Here is a 25,028-nt window from a genome sequence, read left to right on the forward strand (position 1 = left end):
TTGCCTGTTGCATCAATGTTTGCTTCCACTTTTACATCCATTTTTGCATCTTATTTTGCATATTTTTTGTCTATTGTTACATCCACTTTTGTTGCACCATATCTTGTGCCTACCATTGCAACCACATTTGCATCCCCTATTGCATCCACTTTTGTTTCATCCATTTTTGCATATACTTTTGTTTCTATTGTTGCATCCACATTTGTTTCACCACAATTTGTGCCAAGTTTTACACCTACCATTGGACCCATGTTTGCTTCCACTTTTGCCTTCATGTTTGCATCCAAGTTTGCATTGACAACTGCATCTACTTTTGCATCCACTTTTGTGTCAGGTTTTTCATGTTGTTGTGCATCTACTTATGTTGTATCCACTTTTCATCCAATTTTACTTCTATTGTTGCCCCCATTTCTATGTTCGCTTTTGCATCCCTTTTCCAACACTCATCATATTTTCTGCATTGATGATATTCCTTATGGCATTGACAATTATGAACAATTGATGACAATGTCAATAATATTGACAATGATGAAAATGAAGATGATGGCGATGACATGAATTGTGATTATGATGATAAAGACGATAGTGGTTACAATGACAATGATGATGATGGCAATGATTATGATGATGACGATGCTAATGACGTTGGCGAATCTTCCCAATTTTAGATGTTGTCATTGTCATAATCATAAGCATTATCTTTGGTGTCATGATCATCATTTTCATCTAGGTCATCATCAAAAACAATAATGGCATGAATGATGATGATGCATGATTACAACAATGTCGATAGAAATTACATTAATGATGATGATGGGGATGATAAAAATGACAATGACGATGATAATGGTGGTGATGATGATCATCATCGATCATCTGTCAAAAATAGAGTTGTTATTTCTCTTACTTATATCAATGTTTCCTAAACAACCCTTTTCTAGCACTGATCACATTTTTTGGGTTGATGATATTTCTTACAACATCTACAATTATGAACAATTGCAAACAATGTCCATAATGATGATGATGATGGCATGAATGGTGATTATGATGATAATGTAATGATGGAAATAACAATGACAAGGATGATGGTGATGATGATGACAATGATTATGATAATGAGAATGACCTTACAATCTTATGGATTCGTGAACAATTACTAGTTTCAATACCATCTTCTGGATACGTATTACTATCATACTTTTTAAATTTTCTGTCTCTCTTGAGGTATCTTACTATAATGGTGTTGTCAACACTAGAAAGATATCTTGTTGTAATGGTGGTTCTAATGTTAGCACTAGCAAAGTTTAGTAGGGAGGATGCTACTACAAGAGGAATTCCTTCTAAGTGACTATGGCATTCAAAATGAGGCTTTATGGGCTGCTTGTTAACACATGTTCTCATGCTCATATAAAATTAATGTGAAAAGTTGCTTTAATTGGTTCCCATGCATAATTGATATTGATAATGGGGTTGTATAAAATTGTAATGGGCATATCCGTTAGTTAGTTATGATGGGTCAACAACATTGAAACCATCCAAGTGACATTTCACCTTGGAACAATCGTCGCTCGTGCGAAAACACGAAGTTTATGTAAATGAAAGTTGTGATTGTAGTGGAATTAAAACCATTGAGAAATATCAAAGAAGACGCTGCCTACCAGTTTTGAAAGACAACCAAGGCATTGAACAACTATTTGCGTTAGGATGTAGTGAGGGAATCGAAGGAAATTTGGCAGCCCTAAGTTGCCATTACTATTGCCAATCACACATTCAATAGTAACCATAAAAGGTAGCCACATATAAAAAGAACCTCGAGGTGTTGACAGTCAGAATCTATTGTAATAGCTTTGACGTATATATAGTTTTGTGTTTAGATGAGAATGAAGTGGGCTTCATCCAGGGTTCGGCTCAATCCTCGTCCATTCCATGCAGTGGTGTTTAATTCGCCAAGCAAGAGAATATTACGTGAGTGTTCAGAGTTAAATCAACAGAAATCAAGGACGTGTGATTGTCAAATTATTGCTCCTCCCTTATGATTGAGCGCTTGATGCGATGGTCATTATCCTTGGGTGATACTTTTATTCCCCATTTTCTATTGAAAAAGTAGCGTTTTTCTGTTCGATTATGATAGGATTGGATGAACGCCGGTTTGGGTGGATGTAGACCCATGTTTTTTTGTGGTGATCTTCAAATGTCTTAAGGATAAGAAAAAAATCCTTGACCAAGGTCCATGGTTTTGGGGATGAGTTGGTCTTCTAATGAAGCCATGGTTTCCCAACTTCAATCCTCTCACTATGTTGCTGATGACTACTCTAGTATGGGTAAGATTCCCAGTTTTCCCATTCACTTTACCCATCTAGATCTCTTAGAAAAAGTGGGCAATTTTATTGGAAGATTCGTCAAAGTAGACAGGGAAAGACTTTTGAAAGGCATTTTCACCTATGTTTGCATATGTGTTTAGGTAGATCCCAATGAAGTTTTGCAAGATAAAATTGAGCTCAAGTGGATGGGAATTGTGTATTCCCAACCCCTGGACTATGAAAATACAACTTTTCGATATAGGAATTACCAACAAGATAGACACCTTCAAACTGTCTATCCCTTTCCAATAGGGGCTTCCTCCTTACAGTCATCTAAGAACTCTAGCTGCAGTTGGAGGGATCTTAAGGAAAGAGAGGGATCCAAAATGTAACACCCCTCCCTTGTGTGTCAAACTTTGCAAACCTAAGCTGAGAAAAGCTAGGTATGATGTGTAATATAAAAAGTAAATACATTATTAATAAATTAATCACTTGGAAAAGCGAGACACCAAGAGATGAGATTCTTGCCAAATCACATTGGTGAATGGGAAAGGATAATTCTTTCATGGTAAAGCTTCTCAATTTAATTCTAGATAAGTTGGATGGATTGGAGATAAATATCCATTGAGAAAAACATAAAAGTTGTGCGGGAGAGAAAGGCAATCTTCTATGAGGAAAATCCTCATGGGAGAGAAAGGTGAGCTTTTATGAGATAAGCCTACGCAAATGGATAAAAAGATCCATAAAAGCGAGACACCGCTAATGGAAACCATATCATGAAATAAGGTATTAAATACCCATTGCATAGATCAATTGGAGGCGGTTGATCCATGGCAAGAACCTCGACTCGGTGGTGAACTGAAGAGTCATTTCTAGGTTGGGTAGCGGTGCTCTGTTTTCCAAGTGTCGTTCTCTCTTTTGATCTAGTTTGACTCACTTGCGTGGATTGTTTTGTATGTTGGTTTCTTACCCTCTATGTTATAAATTCCTTATCATATGAGAGAATTTGCTTGAGTTTTAAATGCACTGCATGTGGCGTTAATGAGATGATTTTATGGATGCTCGCATATGAACAATCATGGTTTGCAATCGCATAAACATTGCTCCAGAATCGATCCACGAGCCACCAGATCTCTCTCTGCACGACTTCCAACAGTTCATCTGCGTTTCTTCGTGGTCAAAACGATTTCAGAAAAGGTATTTTTCTGCAAGAGAGTGCTAAAATTGCAAAGCGCCATTATTTTCTTGTCGCCGTCATGAATCCTCTACGCCTTGTCCTAATGAAATTATTTAGAGTTCTTGATTGGAAAAATTTGCCATATTTCAACTTTCTGGAAATATTTCATTAAATAAGCTACCGTATTATCTAAAATAAATATGAAGAAAGAGGCCGTGCTCAAAACAATGTTTTAAGCAGCAAATTTCACAAGGGTTATTTCTGGTTCAGCTATTCTGAGCTTTCAATGGAAAATTTTGACTCTATTTTGGCTTACAGGCAAGATTTCATAAACTAACGCTCTCTATAAATGGACTAGACAAGGTTGTGCTCAAAATTTTGTTTAAAAAATGGCAGAGTTTGGGAAGAAGTTCTTTAAGTTAATGGATCAACATTCAAATGCATTTCGAGTGGTTTGATTGAATGATTTCTGTCTCAGTTCCGCACATTTAAAAGTTTTGGAGAATGGGAATTGATAATTCTGGTATTTGATGGTGTTCTATTCAAATTACAGAGAAGAAGATAGAAAGCTAGGGCTCACAACCCCTACCTAAGAAATTTTGGTATTTGATGGTGTTCCCCCGACCAACCAATTGTTAGGCTCACAACCCGGCTAGGCAAGGTCAAGTTTAGGAACAACCTAGCTAGGCGAAGTGAGAGAGTACCGTAGTTAAGCGCTGCAGGGTCAAAGAGAGAAGGTGAAGGGTTGGATGCCTCACCGATCAATGGGCTAAAGTAGGGGTTGGGTGCTTTGTCAAGCCCCCCCCCCCCGCTTCTTATTCACCAGTGTCGTGTCGAGAACAAGGAACATTATGGCAAATTCAATATTAAGCATCAATCTGCGATGAAACAGGGGATTCCTCTATAATCGGCTATGGGCTTATCTAGAAGGGCACCTCCTGGCCTTATGACTGGCATCTACACCTCCTTCCTTCCATATGCTAAGGTCAATGGTGAAGTGGGTCTAATCTCTTGCTATGGAACTTCATGCATGGACAAGGAATCAATATCTACCTACTATGCCAAGGGGACTATTAGAAGGGTACTAAATAGGACTAAAGACTATTGGCTATTGGAATGGCTAAGTTATACTAGATCTAGATCTTTATCTCGGTAGAGAAGAGAGTAAAGAAGTGAAACGTAGAGATGCGAGTATCATATGTCTAGACGAGTATAATATGTATAGAGCTCGAGAACGAGTATCATATGTCTTTCTTATGCTCAAACAATATTCTCATTATTTGCTTTGTAGCTTCTCAATCCATCTCTCAAACTCTTGAGGGTCTCCATCTAGTTAGGGGAATTTTTCTTCAACCTCTTTCCCACCGATTCCTCTTCCTAATGATGATAGGATTTGGGCATGTTGTATTCTACCATTCTGCTGCTCATTTCTTTATCCTTGCTAGAATTTTCATATTATTCTGTGTGTGTGTGTTTGCACACACATGAATGTTAGCCAATAAAAAATAAATCAACTCAATTTACTGATCACCTCAGCATATCTGTAATAGGCATGTTGATATGAAACTAGCTAAAATTTTAAATCCCATAACAATATGCATATTAGGAATCAAAATAACATTTAATCAACCTGTCAAACCAACAATCACATCAAATGCAAAGTCATCATTAACACACATGTACCATGTAACAATTAAATTATCAAGTCAATTTTTTTTATTGTGTGGGTGTGTGTGAGCCTCTTCGGGTTTAGTGATTGCTCTTTTATGATCCACTCTATAACTCTTAACAAAGCTTCTAACTTTATCTTTCAAGGCCCATCTAGTCCAAGTGTTGGACTTGGACCCTGATACCACTATGTAACTACCTCCCTTCCACCCCCTTAAAGGTTCCCAACCAGCTGAGGGGGGTGTTACTTATCGTCAACCCGATCCCCAGGGTCCATTACGAAGATGGGGTTAGAGAAAACTCTAATTATTGTAAGTCTATGGAATTAACTTTCGATATCACCATTGCATTTAGCTTGTTGAGAGCTTTCCGACAATACCAATTTTACCTTAATCATATTCCTAGATCAATAGTTACACTTGATTAAAGCTCATCCTATCACAAGAGGCCATGAAAACATATAAACTATGGCCTTTGCATAACTTTGACAAGACATCTTGGTGAGTCCCACCATCAGGCCCACGTCATATCGTTACAAGTTATTTCTACCCACGGTGCTCGGTGTCAACCAAGAAGAAGGGTGGCAGGAGGCGAGCGGTAAAGGTGGACTCAAGGTTCCACTTTGGAACTTTGATCGGGTCAGCCATGCCTCCATTGATGCTCTCACTATGTTGTAGGTTACAAAGAACTCAACAACAAGTGATGAGCAGTGGATGGCAAACAACTCTCCCAACGCTCTTAGTTCCACCTAGGCCCCACACTCAACTCTTTTGTCTACACTAAATTGCGTTGGTTATTGTGTTGATTTGATTGGTTTATTGAGGACATAAACGACAACTGATGGGTGATGGTCGGCGCCAGTTCATGCGGCATGGTTTTGTTGGGATGTGGTTCCACCAGTGCCCACTTAGTCTCAGGCTCACTAGCATAGGGATGAAGTTCAGTTCTCACACTACCTACCCGTCCTAATGACGTGGATGTATTGGGCTTATAAAGTAGGATGATTGCTACCTCACCTAGCCTAACTACTCAAGGCCTTAATGTGTAATATAACCCAAGGCCTAAAGCCCAACTCTCGATTCACACTAAATAACCAGTGCATGAGTGGTCTGAACTATATGTTCATCAACATGTTCTTAGGGTATATTTACGTATACATAAACACATAACTACACTTTCATCATGAACATAATAATAAATAACATAGCCCAAGTAAGTATCGAAACCATAATTTTGCAAATGTTATTCCACTCATGAACATATCAACGAACTTCACAGCCAGGGAATTATCACATTTACAAACACACAAGATATTGCTTCAAAACAAAAGTCATCATAATCCATAAGACAATATACACAAACATGTTACACTTATCTATGTGTTTCAATATGGTTGGAAACTGAAGGAGGGACTTCAACTCTCCATCCAACCATAGGCTAGTCACACTGTAGCCTTTATTGTAGCTAACCACCCGCCCCTTCGAACCAGATCTAAAGTTCGAGGGGATGTGTATTCAAGGAAATTCACACCCAAGGCTTAATCACATAACCATGATGAGGAGTCCACTGTCTAGGTGGTTTATCAATCACTTTCTAGCAGTAACCACCATAGTGATTCACTTGCTCTTTGGGTTAAAACACATGACTTCACCTAAGGCTAAATGGGTTATATCTCAGTTCCAAGAGGCGAAATCCACTGCTTTTGGTGGTTTATCAGTTGCATATTCATGGCAAGAATCGTAGGGGTCCATAATCCAATGTCCAGGTGGTTTATCAACCTCATGGCAAGCACCATAGTGACCCAATTCCTCCAATGAGTTCCCACTGGCCCTCCAAGCTTAAACACATGGTTCAATGGCCTTCATGCGGTCACAAGAAATGTATTCCTAATTCACAAAGCATTGGGTTCAATCACACCCATCTTTACACATGTTATCTTCTCACCAACAACTTGACACAAATTTCTTCTCTAGTGTCTTCTCCCAAGACTCCCTTGTTTCACAGTCTCTAGCATTCTGCATGTTCTTTGTGCAGCAAGCTTCTGTACCCATTATTATTTGCCTCTTCCACACACTTCGACTACTCTTCCACACTCTTCAACTTGTTGTCTAGTCATCTTTTTGTTTTCCCTTAAGGCTATCATCCTGTCTCAGCCACATTCCTTGAGGAAGGGGGACAATATGGGTGATGTCTTGTCTCAGCCAAATTCCATGAGGAAGGGGGACAATATGGGTGATGTCCTTCCCCAATCTGCCCATTCCAAACTTCACTGCATGTTAGCGCAGTCAAGGTAGTCATGAGTTTATTTTCACATAATTTACATATATTCAAAATTTACATAGTTGTATTCACATACACCAAGTACAATGAACTAAAATTATTACACATACCAGAATTTATCAACCATTTAATTTATATAACCACATTAATTATTAATTATCACAATTATATTATTTCTTCTAACATAGATCACCCACCACCTAACACAATCCCATTTCCCACCACCTAACACAATCCCATTAACAAATGCAAATGAAAGAAAATAACTATAATCAACCATTTTTATATTTATTAATATATTGATATTTTAATTCATAAAACCATTTTTCAGTTTTCCTTCCCACACAAAAGTCAACCATCCACTCTTACGACTACATAATTAACTAATATATCAACATAATATATACTAACTAAACATATAAAAATCATAAATGTCGAAGGACACACCGTTGGGCAATGTGAAAACCAAAGATGAAAAAATTAGTCTGGGCTATTCAGATTCATTGTTATGAGGCTGGTGTTGCCATTCCACACCGATAATACATTTTGATTCAAAAGGCCTCTGCTCCTGCGCTGCTGCGATCTTTTCCACGTAGTTCCCTGCTTACAGACTCTAATACAGACCAGAACCAGAAAATGGCAGCTGCTTATAGCCCTCTTCCAACATCGTCATCTGCAGACACGGTGCCTACAATAACGACGTTGTCAACGACGCCGACCGCCGTTCGTGTTTTCTTCTCTGGGCTCTTAGAAGGTACCAACAACGCCCTTTCCCAAAGGAGGCCATTGCCGGAGCTCGTAGACCGCAACTCCCTGGCAAAGCCCGCATCCATGGCAGAAGCGGTCACCAGGGTCCGCAAGAACTGGACATACTTCCGCGTGAATTAACTCCTCCTGCTCTCTGGCGTTCTCGCTTTCAGCCTTTTGTCCAACCCTATCTCGTTTTTCCTCCTCGTTGCGCTCCTAGGGGGCTGGATCTTCCTTTATCTGTTGAGGAGGGAGCCCCTGGTTCTGCTCGATAGAACCTATAGCGACCGGGAGGTGCTGGGAATCCTGACAGTCCTTACGATTGTTATCGTCTTTATGACGAGCGTCGGGGCTGTGCTCATTTCGGCGTTGATGATCGGGGTAGCGATGGTGTGCGCACATGGCGCGTTTAGGGTTCCTGAAGATCTCTTTTTGGACGAAGAGGAGCCCGTTCCTGGATTTCTCTCCTTCCTCGGCGGCCCTACCCCTGCTGTTGCCAATGTCTGAGGGGTTTTCCATGTACGCAAATTTGCTTAATTTCTAATTTTTCAGTTTGATCTGTATGAATTTTAAGAAGAATAGCAGGTTTAAAAAAAGACCATCTTAGGGTTTCTCTTTTTTCTTTATCAATTGGGGTTATTTGAATCTGGGAAAAGACATCAGGGTTGAATTGGGTTTCTATGGACAAAAAAATCATCGTAAGGTTTCTCTATTTTTGTTTCTGGTGGGTTTATGTGAATATGGGGGTAAACATTATGGTAGAATAGAATTTCTATGGATTCGAATAAAACGCGAGGGGAGAAAAAATGACTTTATATCTTTTTTTTCGATCAATTTATGCAGTTTTCTGGTTCAAAGAAGTGACGGAAAATAAGAGACAGACGATTAATTGAAATTGCCATTGTTTAGAAAACTTGTGAAATAATTCATCCCACAGTGGGATTCATTTTTCCCTTGCGTTTTATTTTTCTTTAATTGTTTTATCTCTGTCAATTTTAAGAAGAAAAGGAGAAAAAACAACCATCTAAGGGTTTCCTTCTTTTCCTTTCTAAATTATGTTCGTGTGAATTTTGGGAAAAAAAATTAGGGTTGAATCGTGCTTATTCGGTTTATAAGGAAACTCGAGGGCTGTAAAACAATGTGTATATGCACCCTTTTTCTATCAGTTTATGGTGTTAGCTGATATGACAAGAATTGAAGACAATTTAATGGCATTGCTTTTCTTGAGCAAAAATTGGTAAAATAATTCATCTCCCCGCGGGGTGTTTTGCCCTTGCGTTCTGTTTACCTCGGTGAGAGTTTACCTGGTAAATCGGTGAGAGTTTACCTCCCCACTGGCCTAGGTTCGAGTCCAAGTGTGTTGTTTCTTACATCCTCTCACATATACGCGGTAATCCCCTGGGCGACACGTCCTAGGAGATTGATCCGTTCCTTCCAAAAATAATGAGTTGTTTCTGTTAAAAAAAAAGACGAGCTCAAATAAATGGACCCGCATCCTTTTTTAATTATATCAGGTGATGTCTTGGAAAATCTGAGTAGGTACCGCCTGTAATTTCTTATTGGCCAGCAAATGGGTTTATGCATGCTCAGTGTTTCTGTTATGGTAGAACTGGTAATTGGGAAAAAGTTCCAGATCATCCTTTCTTGTTTAATTAGTGAAATGGTTTTTTCATGTTCCTTAATTTAGCTATCTTGAAAGGGAAAAGCTTGATTGTGGTGGGTTTACCGTTATTCATGGAAGAGTGAACCTGGTGTGCTTGCCAGTACAAGTCAAGGTGTTAAAGTCCCTGATTCAGATCTGTTCTTAGTGGAGTTTTGTTATGTGCAGATTTCTTTAGGTTTGAACTAGCAGATATTGTTCATAGAAAGCATTGCTGCTATGTCCTTAACAAGATCCCATTGTATTTTTCATTTCTTATGAATTTCGGAAAAATAGATTCAGTTATACTGCAAATTTGATGTCGTTTATGCATTCCATACTCTCCATGCAATTGTTTGCCGTAGTAGCAGTATATATGGTTTTGTGAGTGGGATTTTCCTTTAAAAGAATTTTTGCTCCATATTTTTAGAATTGTAGAGATGGTTTCATTTAAGGGCCGTCGAAAGCTGTTTTCAGTTATTAAAGTTTTTCATATCTGTAGTTAGTTCCTGTTATAAAAGTGAGTGGGTATTCTTTGCTGCAAGGAAGGTTCTTGTTTTGGGGGTTGATACCGATGCAAAAACTCATTTTAAATTTGACAACATCCAATTTCGGAAAAATTGCATGTGAAATTTAATTTTGATAGTTTTATCATTTATGATTTGAATTTTATAGTCATTATCAAAAGTTTCTTTATATGTTGGACTGTTGTAGTTGACGGTATCCGTAATGGACTCTGCATACACTCTATATGGATGGAAGATAACTTTGGAGTAACGCACGGCCTACAAGCAGGAGAGTGAATATCTGACACAGATTTGTCTGACTGCTAGGTTCGGATTGCAACCAAAACTTAGGCTTATGAGAGATTTTATTTGAACTCATCCATGAAAACTTGAAAATTGACTGACATGACCCAGCTTATAGATAAATGTATCACAAATAGAATAATGGTTACAAAGTATGGCAGATTGTCATAAAATGCAAATTCGTTTTTGCAACCTTCTGAGAGGTTGAGCAGATTTGGAATAATCAAAGTTGACTGTCTAAGATGACTGAATCCTATACGCTCTGTTCATATGTCTCCCCGTTGTCCAATTCTGCTCAAATTTTGTCCCTCTGTACACCTATGGGCAATATCTCTAAAAATATGTCCCTCCACACATCTAACATTCCTCTGTAGTAGGTTGTTCATATTTCTTCATTTCGGTAAATGTGGACGCATTGCTTTGTTGTGCATGTTGTGGGCATGTAGCCCCCTGCTGCATGTTGTAGGCTTTAAGAGATGCTCCCTGCCTTCCTATGTATTATCTATAAACTCCTAGAACATGTGTTCTTGGTGCCTCCCTATTCCCTATACATGATCCAAAATCTACAGCTGCTAAATGACTTTTCTTAGGCCCTCAAATAATTGGCCATCAAGGTGATCTGTGATGACCTCCACCCAAAGCCTCCTCGGCAACACATGCTCCTTGAACCTAATGCAAGGTGTGAGGCATTAGTATATGAAAACTTTCTCAAAAACTTTCAATCCATATACAAATTTATATATTTTTAAACGTTTCTATGTTTGAGTGAGAGATCTCAATAGCCCCGTGAATCTAGATTCACAATCTCCTATGGCTCTGTCTACTGGGTGCATTAACTTCATTCAATTAAATTTCTGTAAGCCCTTTTGAGAGGTAACGTTTTTGAACTTGTTACTCAATAATTACCTAGTCTACCAAAGGAATATCTAACCCAAGCTGCAGTAATAAAGTCTTCCACCATAATAAGGTGTTACTCTTAACATAAAAATTCAGCATCTGTTCTTTGTGATTAGTATAATCATGTACCTAGCCATGTTCTCTCTCCACCAATATCACACCAAAACCTTTTCTCGTTATTTATATGGGTTGCACCAATTATATACATTCTGTCTGCAACAAGCCTTCGTTAATGCAGAGTTCTGGAATCTGGACTGAGAGGAAAGGGTGGCAAGCAGACTCTGGTTATCAGTCTCATATTATTATAGTTCACTTGTCAGTCTACCTTGCTTTATGCAATACACACACACACACACCTGTGAGTTAATTTTTAGTGTAACTGCTTCTAGAGTCCTAGGCAGTTTGCCTACCACCTTATTGCAAACTTGTTTTTCTGTTATTAAAATTCTATCTTCGGAGGAATTTTCATAGCCCAAAAGTTGCACTTGGCAATTAGCATTCATTGCTGCACACTTATAACAAAAGTTTCACTTGGAAATTAGCGTTGGATTCATTGCTGCACACTTATAACAAAAGTTGCACTTGGCAATTAGCGTTGGGGTTCATTGCTGCACACTTATAACACGAGCTCATTCTAGCAATTTTATACGGGATACATTCCTACAAGCAGCAGAAACATATTCCCTATACACTCTAGTTTTATGCTGTATTATTTCTCAGTACTTCTTGGTCATATTAAATCTAAGCGGGTTCAAAATTCTATGTTAGTAGAGTGATCTCAAGCTGCAACGGATGACAAGGAGCATTAACAGATGCTTGGAAACTAACACAAAAACCAAATGAAACGCAGTGTTTATGGATACTGTTAACATTCTATAATTAACCTCTTCCACTTACCATATTAAAGAAGAAGCTTCGCTGAATGTAATGGTTTGTGAATATTGTCGTTGATATCTAGAAAAGAGAAAAAATTGTGTTTAACTGATATTATAATTAGTATTCCAGAATGGGTTAGTTTTATATTTCTAAAAAGAAACCCAAAACTCTCATTATCGTATTTTGTAGAAGATGAATTGGTAAGGGGAGATCTGGATTATTCCAAAGGATAAATGATGATACAAAAGGCTCAAAAAAACCTTATGGTTACTGGTATGTCCTTTTGAACACCATTAGTGGACTGTTGATGATGTGATAACAGATGTTAATTTTTTTTAGATAAGTCATATGTTGGGTATTCACGAGGTGTAGAGTAGTTAATTTGTGTGGAGTTTAGTCCTGTCTGTCACTAGTTCAAATTTCATGGGGAGGGGTTGAGGGTGTGAGCCAACTGTGGGGATAAAAACTGTCTCATGTGGTGTCCGGGTCTGACTGAATATTGCACAATCCCGGTAGAATTTAGAAGGACTTGAAGCCGAGCCAGACCAGAACCAGAGACTTCACGGCTCAGCTAGGCTAGAACTGGACACCTCATGACTCAGCCAGACTAGTTGGAGGCCTCATGACAAATCAAACCAATTGAGCTAACCCACTGGGTTCTTGGCAGTAAAACCCAACAGCAAAAGTGAAAGCATGTCATTTGGTAGAACTTGAACCCGGGTGGGGGCTATATTAGCTACCTGGCTTACCCAACCTGGCCAGATACGGTGGAGAAATCAACAACCTAAACTCTATTTTAGCAATTACAATACACAGTTATAATTTGGGGCAGCAAAATAGAAGGAGCTAGGTTTTCAGGAGCTTGCTGTATAAATGTACAACTCCAGCAATTGACATAGCAGAGTTGATCAAATCCAACCGTGCAAAGAAAATCTGTGCCCGAATCATATCTGTAACGATGTGCTAATGTAATGAGCTTCTAGTTCTTCTTTCAGACCCTAATGCAAGTTTTCAGCTCAATTATTGTGGTTCTAGTCTCGGATATGATCCAGCTATAGGAATTGTTACTGTCAACTTTTAATAACGATTTGCTTGTCCGCTTTTAGTAGGAAATCTGTTTTTGATAAAGCTTATACATGGTTTTGATGTCTTTATTATAATATGTATATTACTTGATAAGCTCGCTGATGGTCACCCTAATGTCCACTGAGATTATGGTGTCTCTCTGCCCCTTTTTTATTTGAACATCCACGGGGATTTTGAGGATGAAGGATCCAATCTCACTCTCTATCATGAGGTTTTTTTTCTAGGATGTTCTTAAGGATATTTTATTTTGATCCTATTCTGGCAATCTTTGAGTCAAATGGCTTGTAGCCTGCAGTCATGTTGAAAAATTATATTTTATTCATATCAAATGAACAGTCTCTGCCCTAATATTTGTACTTCTTAGGATTGTTCCACTATAAAATTTACTGTTTTATCTGCCTTAAGAATCTTTCATACATAGTTCTAATCTAGGAGACATTTTGTTTGCATGGCATGCTAATATATGGAAATTAACAATCTTTCCCTGTTCTTTGGTCAATTCAATCATCTGTCATTTTAAAATTTCCTTTAGGTATAGAATGGTAATTCTGGATTTTGACTTTGAATGCAAAAGGTTTCGAATTACTGTTTTAAAATTTTCATGCACCAGGGTTTAAATGTTAACGCATTAGGTTACAGTTTTTTCTTTCTTTTTTTGCTGTTTTTGCTCATTGCAAACACTCCTCTGGTTTCCGAGAGGGATCTGTGGTGTTCTCTTGTGATATATTTTCCTTTCCGGAATCAACATTTGAAATATTTTGGAGATCATGACAACAGGGTTGCAACTATTTTACCATTCAAAGGTCTTGGTGACAGTGGTATAAATGAAGTGTTGTTGTTGAACGCAACCTTGCCTTTATAAAGCTACTTCTTTTCAGTTCTGATTTTTCAATTTGTTTATATTAAATATTTTTTTGTAATTGTGTGCTTCTTTGCTCTTTGGACGTTTTGGTTATCATGCTATGTAAGGGTAAACACCATTACCCTTGAGACGTTCTATTTCAGCTTTGGAAAATAGTTTACAACAATAATGTTTTTAGATTATCTGAAACCTGCAATATGGACTCTGGAGGGATGGGAGAAACAAAAATAACTTACGGGGCACATTGCCTGATGGTATTCAGTTAAGTATTTAAGTTGGCTAATAGAAAGTGGCTTATGGTCTTGGCTAGGCTCAGTAAAGTTTTTGCACACTGTGCTTTGGATTTATGCAGTTGTAGGGTTTTATAGTTAGATAGTAGCTAGTCCTTTAAAAGATCTCTTAAACTCATCTGCTCATGACTTCTATATACTAAATCTATCCTACCTACCAGACCTTCAAAAGATCCATTGAAAGCTTCTAGAAAGTCTTTTCCCTTTCTCTAGAGATCTCTCGGAGTCTAAACATAGAAACCTCAGAACTTAGGCATCTGAAAATTGGTGAATTCTTTTGAATTAAGCTCTTAGGTCTTATATCTTTAAGAAATACTTGAACCCTTGAATCTTAAAATTAACACTGTTCTGCGGTCCATTGTTTAAACTGTGATGATATATAATGGAATGACCGAAACCTTTCCTTAGTTGAATAAAGTACACTAATCAGAATTTGAATTTTTTCATTCAGAATTCGTTATGATTCATGTCAGAATGGATAGTTAGAGTTTCTATTTTCTGTTCGAATCTTTTGTGTTAATTGACATTTTTGAATTTTTTGATGCTGACAGAATCATCGATTACAAAAAGTGGCTCACCATGTTAACACTATACGTGATATATCAACTGTCCTGGCTGTTGATTTCATCAAGCTCATTACTGAAGTTCAACCAAGCTTAACTGATTCAAGGGATAGTCAGTCAATGAGCATCAGTAATGACACCCTTGCCAGGCTAGCTCGAACAGTGCATTCTTTAAAAGAAGAGAAGCGCTACAGGTCAGATATATCAACTTGAAGAGACTGGGTACTGTAAACTCAGTTATAAATCATTTCAGTATACATATATACCCTCCATTATTCATGAGGACGTTAATGATTTATTTGGTAAGAAAACATACTTGTTCTACATAAACGAATTTACGGTTCGGATCTTCTTGCAATGAGTAGACCAAAGAATCCAATATGTTCCTCACACAGGTAGGTTGCGCCGGCTGCAGATATGATTCACAGTCTATGGTAAATACATTTCATTCAGATGCATTACAACAAACCGATTAATGTAGAATAAGGCTTGATATTTGAATAGAGGAATTAATAAGACCTGAAGACTGTCATTGGAGCCTACGTAGTGGGGGACCAAATACACATTAAGCTTGCCTTCCACAGGCCCAGCTGTTGTATTGTAGTGAATATACACACCATTAATCCTATGCTGGGATAACAATACTGAGCTTACCAGTAACAAAACCAGTGCCCTTAATGCAATAATCATTCTGCAGTGCACTAGTATATTGCAGAAGCTTGTAGTTGCTTGCAACAATGGATATGATCACAAATTTATATTGGGATTGACTGTAGCAAACTTGCAGTTGCCCTACAAGCAAAAGGAAGAGGGCATTTAACTCAAATTTAGAAGATAGGTTAATCTTTAGACGCAGAGACATCCGGCGTGAGTAAAAATTTAAGCAACCTATGTTTCCATAGATTTATTTAAAAGAAAGAAAAAATAATTTCAAAAGACAATAGCAGAAGAAGAATTTAAGGTTTGACGACAGTGAATCAAACCGGAGGGATTCCATTCATTTCCAGCAACCGCCAGAGTTTAGACGGACTCAGTAGCAAAAAAATACGGAGTTCGTGGAAGGGTCAACGCCCTTAATCATCAAAATATACAGAAGTAACCCCAGAGGGAAAATCCACACATCAACTTAGGAACTTCGTCAAACCCTACCAAACAACGACGGATTTCTGGAAAGAACAGCGCCGAGGATATATCCGTCATTCTGTCGCTGTTGGGAGAAGATAATAATACTGATAATGATAACAATTCGAGGCAGCATATATGTGCAAGGAAAGCCGAGCACCTGCTCCCCCAATTCTTATCCACGGTCGCTCCCGTCACCGCAAGCTTCTTCCTTGTCCTTCAAGGATACCGATGAAGAAAACAACAGCACCAAATCTCATTTTCTCTTTCAAAAGCGCGATATTTATGAAGATCCCTGGCCTCCATTAAAAGGATCACGCGGATGAATCAAACCCTGACTTCGACTATTGACTGCATAACCAGAAATTAAAAATATTAAGTAATAAATATAAAACCGCGTCAAAGACCGCTGGAAGTCGGAGGATAAAGCCCTAGCTGCGCAGAATACGAACAAATTAGCGGATGTTAGTTCCTCAACGCTGCCCCCCTCTGGCCTTTCCATGATACCAAGTGCCTGTTCCTCGTCCAAGTATTAAACAAAAATCACTCCAGTCCAGGCATTTCACCTACTCTGTCATATTGTGAGAATTAAAAGAAGGAACCCCATCGCTGCTAACTCTACACTGCCTTCTCAGTAATTTGTAACGTTTTATTCACGGATTACAGGGAGCTGTAACAAATTTGCGGATATTTCTGCCTGCGAAATAAAAGAAGGAACCCCATCGCTGTTAACTCTACACTGCCTTCTCAGTGATTTGTAACGTTTTATTCACGGATTACAGGGAGCTGTAACAAATTTGCGTTTTATTCACGGATTACAGGGAGCTGTAACAAATTTGCGGATATTTCTGCCTGCTTCATGTAGTGGGTGAAGATTCGAGACCGCCATAGCGTTGGCGTAATAGTTTTCCATTGAAGTTTTGCCGGAAGTTCTCAATCACTGAGAATAAACAGAAATTGCCTCAACATTAACAATTTGCCTACTGTATGCCCGCCAGATGTCAACGCCAGGTGTCAACCTTAGAATGAAAGGGATGACGAAAGTCTCTTTCAAAGGGAAGGCCTATCGGCCTAATCATATGAGAAGTTGGATGCACAAAGAAAAGCCGGCAATGAGAGCATTCAGGTATTGAATTTTTCATTAAACATTATTTAGAATGTATTAATACTTATAAGTATCTTAGACATGTATTTGTGTGAAAATAAATTGAATTGGTTTATGTTTAAGGACAAGGCATCCAAGGCGAGGTTAACCAAGACAAAAGTCACTCATCGTAGTGGCCAGAAAGGTTTAAAAGCACTGATAACAACCTTTGTAAGTATATTAAACATGTGATATTTTTTTAATAAATTTTGTACTAGAAGAAAGTCATTGTTATCTAATTTCTCCCTATTTACTGATTGATAGGAACTAAAATATGGAATACCTCCAAATCATTTGGAAAAGGAGGTGCTGCAGCAAAAGAGATGGGTTGAATTTGTTGTTTGGATGGACTCTATGGTATGTAATCTTAGTTGGATTTCCAATATACTTTTAAACCATATTTTCATTTTATTTTTTAGTACTATTAGATATTATATCTTACCTCATTTTATGGTTAACATTGTATAACAAAAACATGCGTTGTGTTATGTAATTAATACTAACATGTAATATTGATTTTTTTTGTCAGAATGCTATAGGTAATGATTGCCAAGACGATGATCCAAATTATGTTCAACATATATCAGGAGATGATGAGGATGAGGATGATGGTGGTGAAGGAGGAGATGGTGATGATAGTTGCGGTGTTGGTGAGGATGTGGATCAGAGTAATGAGGATGGTCAAGATGATCATGAAGATGATCTTGGTGGTGGTAGCTAGGCATGCACATGCATTGTTTTTTATGAAGAAATTATTGTGTAGAATGACATTGCTATGTTTAGATGGGTGTTGTGAATTTACCCTATATTAATGAGACATTTTGATTTTGTAATCATACGATGAGTTTGATTTATGTATGTTGTTAATTTATCTTAGAATAACGATATTCATGAAATATTTTGATTTGTTTATCATATTTGAATTTTACTTGTTTTGATTAAAAATAATACCGATTTTATTAGTATTATGTTGCTATTTTATACATGTTTTGAAAATTGTTAATGACACATTGTTATTTTTTTGGATGGATGTTGTCAATTTCTCTTAAATTTCTTTACAAATGATTTTGAATTGTGATATCTGCTTTAATGATATTTAGAAACTATCATAAATTTCACTATGAATCTATAAAGGGGGTCATATATGTAAAGAAAAATATACTCTATATAAGAAGTCAAATGCGGATGTAACCATGGATGCAAAATTGAAAGTAAAATTTGATGTTAAACTAGGAATTAATACAAAATGCAAACAATTGACATACAAAATGTTTTAAATTAGAAGTGAAAAATTGTGCAATAGTTGACACAAAAAAGGGAACAAAACATGGCATACAAAAGGATATCAAATTGGGCAAAAACAAGGACACATAAATGGGCACCAAATTAGATGCAAAAAAAAACAACAACTAGATGTAAAATAAGATGCAAAGTTGAGCGTTAAAAAGAAGCAAAAAACGTTACAAATTAATATGCCAAATGATGATGCAAATTAATCACATGCAAATTTAGGCTCGAACTCAGACACAAAATTATATGCAAATGTGGACACAAAATGAGGCAAAAAAAGATGCAAATTTGGATGGTGAAAACGATGTAAAACTAGACACCAAAAAAATGCAAAATTGGATGAAAAAGTCGGTGAAAATAATGGTGCAACATTGGACACAAGTAGACACAAAAAAATGGTGCAAAAAGGGGCATAAAATAGCTTAAAATTGGATGCAAAACTTGGTGCAAAAACAAATACAAAAGTAGACGTAAAAAATGGCTCTAAATTGAATGTACCATTAGACAAAATAAGATGCAAAGGTGGACACAACACATGACTCAACATAAGATGCAAATATAAATGCAAATTTGGATGCTCAAAATGATGTAACATTAGATGCAAGAGATGGTGTTAAAAATGATGCAAAATTGGATGAAACAAATGACGCAAAATATGGTGCAAAATGAGATGGGAAAAATGGAGACAAATCAAACGTAAATGTGGATGTAAAAAATGGTCCAAAAAAAGATGCAAAAATGGGCACAAAAATGGATGCAAAATTTGGTGCTAAATCAAATTCAACACATGGTGCAAAGATAGGCACCAAAGCTGGTGCAAAAATAGAAGCAAAAACTAGTGTAAGACTAGATACAAAACCTGGCGTAAGACTAGATGCAAAAACTGACACAAAATGGATGCATAAAAAGACGTTAAATTGGATTCAAAATACAGTGTAAACTTGATGCAAATGATAGTGCAAAAATGGAAGCAAAGAATGACACAAAATAGGAAGCAAAAGAGAATGAAAAATAGATGCAAAAAATGACACAAAACTAGAAGCAAAACCTATCATAAAATAAGATGCAAATCTTGGTTCAAAATTTGACGCAAAAAATGATGCATAGTTTGGTGTAAAAAATGATGCAAAATCTAGCGTGAAAAAGGATGCAAAATCAGGTGCAAAAAAGGACGCTTTAAAAATTGTACAATAGAGCCAGATTTAGCGCCAGGTTGCTCATCACAATTACAAAAAAAATGCACTAAAATCTGGTGCTAAATTTGGCGCAAATCGCTGGTTTTGTTGTAGTGAAACTATTTCAAAGAGGCACCAGAGTCACCTGAAGAGGGTAATGTGAGAAGGAGTAGGAGAAAGACGACTGGTATAACCATTCAAAGAAAACCTGAGTCCTCAACATAGAAAATGATGAAGAGGTAGTCTCTAAAAAATTGACAGAGATCAGAGAGCAAATCAAACAAAAAGAGAAGATGAAAAAGAAAGCTGGTGAAACTACTGGAAACAAACCTGAATCTTCATTACAACAAGATGATGAAAAATTAATCTCTGAAGAATTGATAGAGATTAGGAAACAAATCAAGAGAAAAGAATTGATAAGAAAGGAGAAAAATGGTACAAAGGAGGAGAACATAAGCCCTCTACAACTTAGAAGGAGCTCTAGACTCCGAGGTATGGTAAAGAAGATATAAACAAAGGTGACGGAGTTCATAAATTTAGAAGAAGAAACACTAGTAACATCTCCTGATAATGTTCCATCTACATGCAGTCCTCAAAATTCTCCTGAACAGTATTTTGAAGGCAACCCCAGCAGAAGATCTCCAGGCATAGACCTAGTGCAACAAAAAATATATGACTATATAGAATCACTAGAGAATAAAAGTGCCTCAATGGATCCAAAATCTTCTATCAACCCAGAACCCTCTATCAATCCACAAGAACCTCTAATTGACTCTCCCAAACAGGAAATCTATGAGTTAGAGATATTGAATAGACATATCAAGAAAGAAAATGAAACCTTGAGGGAACAAAGTAAATTGGATAAGGTTATTTATGATAATAAAAAACTGCATCTAGGGTTGTGGTATAAGAATAATATGAAGTTGAAGAGGAAGAATAGAAGCTTGAACAGAACAGTCATCAACCTTAAATACAAGCTTCTTATGAAGAAACCCAGAGTGGCAGTCACTTCAAAGAAGAGCAAAAGAAGAAAATTAGATTTGCTAGTAGAAGTGTTTGAGCAAATGGAATAGGAAAGAAGAATTCATATTGTTGGAAAATTGCATGAGGACATGCAATGATTTTGTATTGAGGCTATGTTGAACCTCAGAATTACCCTCTCCTTGACAGCTTTTCTCAGTTATTTCCCTTTATTTTCCATAAGATTACAGATCCCCATCAATGATAAATGATAGGTTTTGTCTTAAGGAGGGCATTAAATGATTGACATTTTATATTTTTATGTTTTTTTTCTATTTGAATCATTTTTAGCAAATTAGCTATAGAACGCAACCTATTCTACAAATAACTGTGTATTATGTAGCTACTTCCATGGTATGGTAGGTTCCAGGTGTCAAATGAAGAATCCAGCCACATGGGCATCTCTATAATTATCTCAACATGGATTCTATCCTAGTCACTTAGCCCAGATTGATAAGAAAGCAAGCTCAACATCGTAGTCAAAGGTGGAGTCAAACATATAATACCTGGAAGCAATAGGACTCTTCGTCTGCGCTTTCGTGGTTAATCACTAAATCTAACAGTTCTATTCCAACATTAACTCGAATCAGCCACCTGCGTTAACGGTTCTGTTGCAAACATCTCACTCGAATTCAAGTCACATGTAGCTGATCAGACGTTTACACAGTCCTATTGTAATACGTATAGGCCACCCATAGCTAGTTTTCCTCAAAAACAGTTATGATTATTTCCTTTTAATTACTAGTTGTACAAAACCGAGGGGGGTTTGAAGAATTTTATGTATTAAAGTTCAAACTTTCAGCTCTGTATTTTTAGACTTCATTCCTTTCTATAATATAAGATCGTGTGTTGACCAATGATCGTTTAAGAGAGCATTTTCGATTAGTTAGCATCTCAACTGAATCAGTTGCAGAGGGCCCTTGCACTAAAATAGGTTTTCTTTTCATTCGTTTTTTGTTTAGTTTTAATTTCATTATTTGCTTTTAGCAGTATTTCTAACTTAGGTTGATTTCTTTTAGTTTTGATCAATAACATAATGTTAAAACTCAATGGTACAGTCTTGTTTTCCCAACACATTTCATGAGAGTAAACGATTTTCTTTCTAAATAGAGTAAGGTTGGAGTAATGAGAACGCATTGTTGTCTAGCTTACTCACTGTTTTGTTATTTATTTTCTAGGACATATTTGTCAATTCACTGCGTTAATGAATGTTTTTTTTATCACCATTTAAAGTTGATACTCATCCTAAACTAAATGGTTAAACATTCACTTCACACAATGGTTGAAATCAATCGGTTACCTTCTGCATATTTCATTTAGTTTTCTAGATCATAAAGTACAGAAAGTTGCTTGTATTCCATCTCAAGAAGGTTATCTTTCAAAATTGAAGGTTAGAGTAACTAGAAGTACTTTAGTTGATTTCATTCTCTGTATTTATTTCAACATGCATTACAACTTCACCTTTAATTTTAAGAATTAGATTCATGACTTAGGATTAATGACGAGATAGGACAAATGCTTTGTTTTTCCTTTCTTTAAATTAGATTTTGACGAGTTTCAACTCTTGGTTCACCATTAGTAAGTTTAGGTTCAGTTTCTCATAGTTCAAATTGTACATCATTAGGAATCAAAGAACAGGAACCCCCCAAATAATATAAAAATACAAGACAACGAAGTAAGAAGGGTTAACTAAGCACATATAGTGCACTACACTTCATCAGCTTACAAACCTCAGTTGATAATTTATGCAAGCAATTTAGGACACTAAATTGACTAAACATTTTGCTGCCATTGCCGGGGAAGTGTAACTAGGTAACCTTATCTCTTACATTCAAAAAAAAAAATATGATATGTATAGAGAAAGAGACTCTAGGGGTAGATTTATAGCTAGAGGCAGGAGTTTAATTCCTACAACACCACCTACTCCACCAAGAATAAGAAGATACACACCTCCATCTCAAGCTCATACTCCTAGACATAGAACTCCTGAAGTTCTAAGGTCAGCAATTCAATCAAGAGGATTTCCTACTTCATCTACTGAGGCAGTCCTAGAGGAGGAAAATCTTGGATCTCCAACAAAAGGAGTAGACTTTTTCACCTCCACGGGAGAGAATATTTTAGTTGAAGAATTAAGAATACCTAGTGAGGAAGAAGAAGTAGAACCTCTCTCCCACATACCATTAATAGAGGAACGAGAGGACGAGAAATTAACCTTGCAGGACGAATCTTATACTGACTCTGACGAAACTATAATGGAAGAAGAAGGAGAGGATGGAGAATTCACAATGTTTGGAGGAGGGGGTAGAGGAAGAGGTAGAGGAAATAATGGAAGAGGCAGAGGAAATAGGGAAATAGATAATTCTTTTGGATTCCCTATAGTTGATGAAGAAACAAATGCCACAATGAAAAATGTCTCGCTTTTTGTCCTCCCAAATTTCCATGGGTTAGAAATTGAGGATTCTGAAACATTTTTATTTGAGTTTGAAGTCTTGTGCATAACCTATGATTACTTAGAATACTCTCAAAAACTTAAGTTGTTTCCTTCAACGTTGAAAGGAGCTACTTTGAAGTGGTTCATGGGGTTGGTCACTCAGTCCATTAGAACATGGAATGACATGAAGAAAGTGTTTTTGGACAGGTATTTGGATTATTGCATGCCTACCAATCACAAGGATGAAGTGTTCAAAATGATGCAAAGAGAGGATGAAAATTTAGAGGATTTAATTAAGAGGTTCAACTATAACTTGAAAAGTGAAAAGATGGATAATTTAGATGAAGATACCTTAAAATATCTTCTATTAAAAGCCATTAGAGATGAGTGGATAGATATCCTTAACATGATGGGGAAGGGAGATATCTCTCAACTCCCATTAAGTGACATAGGAGAATTATGTGTTCATCTCTCAGGAGGGAAATCCAAAAGTGGGAAAGGTCCAAGAGATCCTTCTCTTGTTAGAGTAAATATGGAAATAGATAATTCTTTTGGATTCCCTATAGTTGATGAAGAAACAAATGCCACAATGAAAAATATCTCACCTTCTGTCCTCCCAAATTTCCATGGGTTAAAAAGTGAGGATCCTGAAACATTTTTATTTGAGTTTGAAGTCTTGTGCAGAACCTATGATTACTTAGAAGACTCTCAAAAACTTAAGTTGTTTCCTTCAACATTGAAAGGATCTGCTTTGATGTGGTTGATGGGGTTGGTCACTTAGTCCATTAGAACATGGAATGACATGAAGGAAGTGTTTTTGGATAGGTATTTGGATTATTGCATGCCTACCAATCACAAAGATGAAGTTTTCAAAATGATGCAAAGAGAGGATGAAAATTTAGAGGATTTAATTGAGAGATTCAACTATAACATGAAAAGAGCAAAGATGGATAATTTAGATGAAGATACCTTAAAAGCTCTTCTATTAAAATCCATTAGAGATGAGTGGATAGATATCCTTAACATGATGGGGAAGGGAGATATCTCTCAACTCCCATTAAGTGACATAAGAGAATTATGTGTTCATCTCTCAAAAGGGAAATCCAAAATTGAGAAAGGTCCAAGAGATCCTTCTCTTGTTAGAGTAAATAAATCTGCAACTGGATCAGTGAGTAGGGCAGAAATTGGGAATATTCTTGATGAATTTGAAACAGATATTCTAGGGAGCCTTAGTGAGAAAATAGACACCCTTAAGTTACAAAACAAGTAGAAAACCGAGGTTGATGCTTTAGCTATTTTTTGTCCCAAATGCAAAAAAAAACATGCTTTAAGAGAATGCCCTTTGCATGAAAAAATAATAGAGACTTGTGTGATTTCTTCATAAAACCATGAGACCAAGGGTTGTCCTTAAATTCCAGGTCTTAAGGTTGTTTTTCAAGAAGAAACAATTCCAAATTCAGCAAAATCTCTTTGCTTTGTCTCTAGAAGACCTTGGCAGGGGCCACAAAATCAGGGATTTAACAATCAAATGTATCTTCAGCCCCCACCAAATTGGAATTCTTGGCAGAAACCTTGGCCTCAACCTCAACCTCAATCTCAATCTCAACCTTGGGCTCAAGGAATACAAAATCCTTATGGAATATTTTCTC

The 25,028-nt window shown here is 37.0% G+C and overlaps 1 pseudogene across 1 annotated transcript; it reads left to right on the plus strand.

Annotated features, from left to right (window-relative positions):
• Positions 1–7,882: 7,882 nt before the first annotated feature.
• LOC149139456 (PRA1 family protein B1 pseudogene) lies at positions 7,883–18,126 on the plus strand (annotated as a pseudogene). The gene is made up of 4 exons (XR_016265023.1): positions 7,883–8,694; positions 17,548–17,634; positions 17,728–17,820; positions 17,993–18,126. The product of XR_016265023.1 is annotated as a PRA1 family protein B1 pseudogene (transcript).
• The last annotated feature ends 6,902 nt before the right edge of the window (positions 18,127–25,028 follow it).

Source organism: Pinus tabuliformis, chromosome X (genome assembly GCF_031772625.1).
Source record: "Pinus tabuliformis cultivar Carrire ecotype Pingquan chromosome X, CPIR1, whole genome shotgun sequence".
Classification (NCBI taxonomy): Eukaryota; Viridiplantae; Streptophyta; class Pinopsida; order Pinales; family Pinaceae; genus Pinus; species Pinus tabuliformis.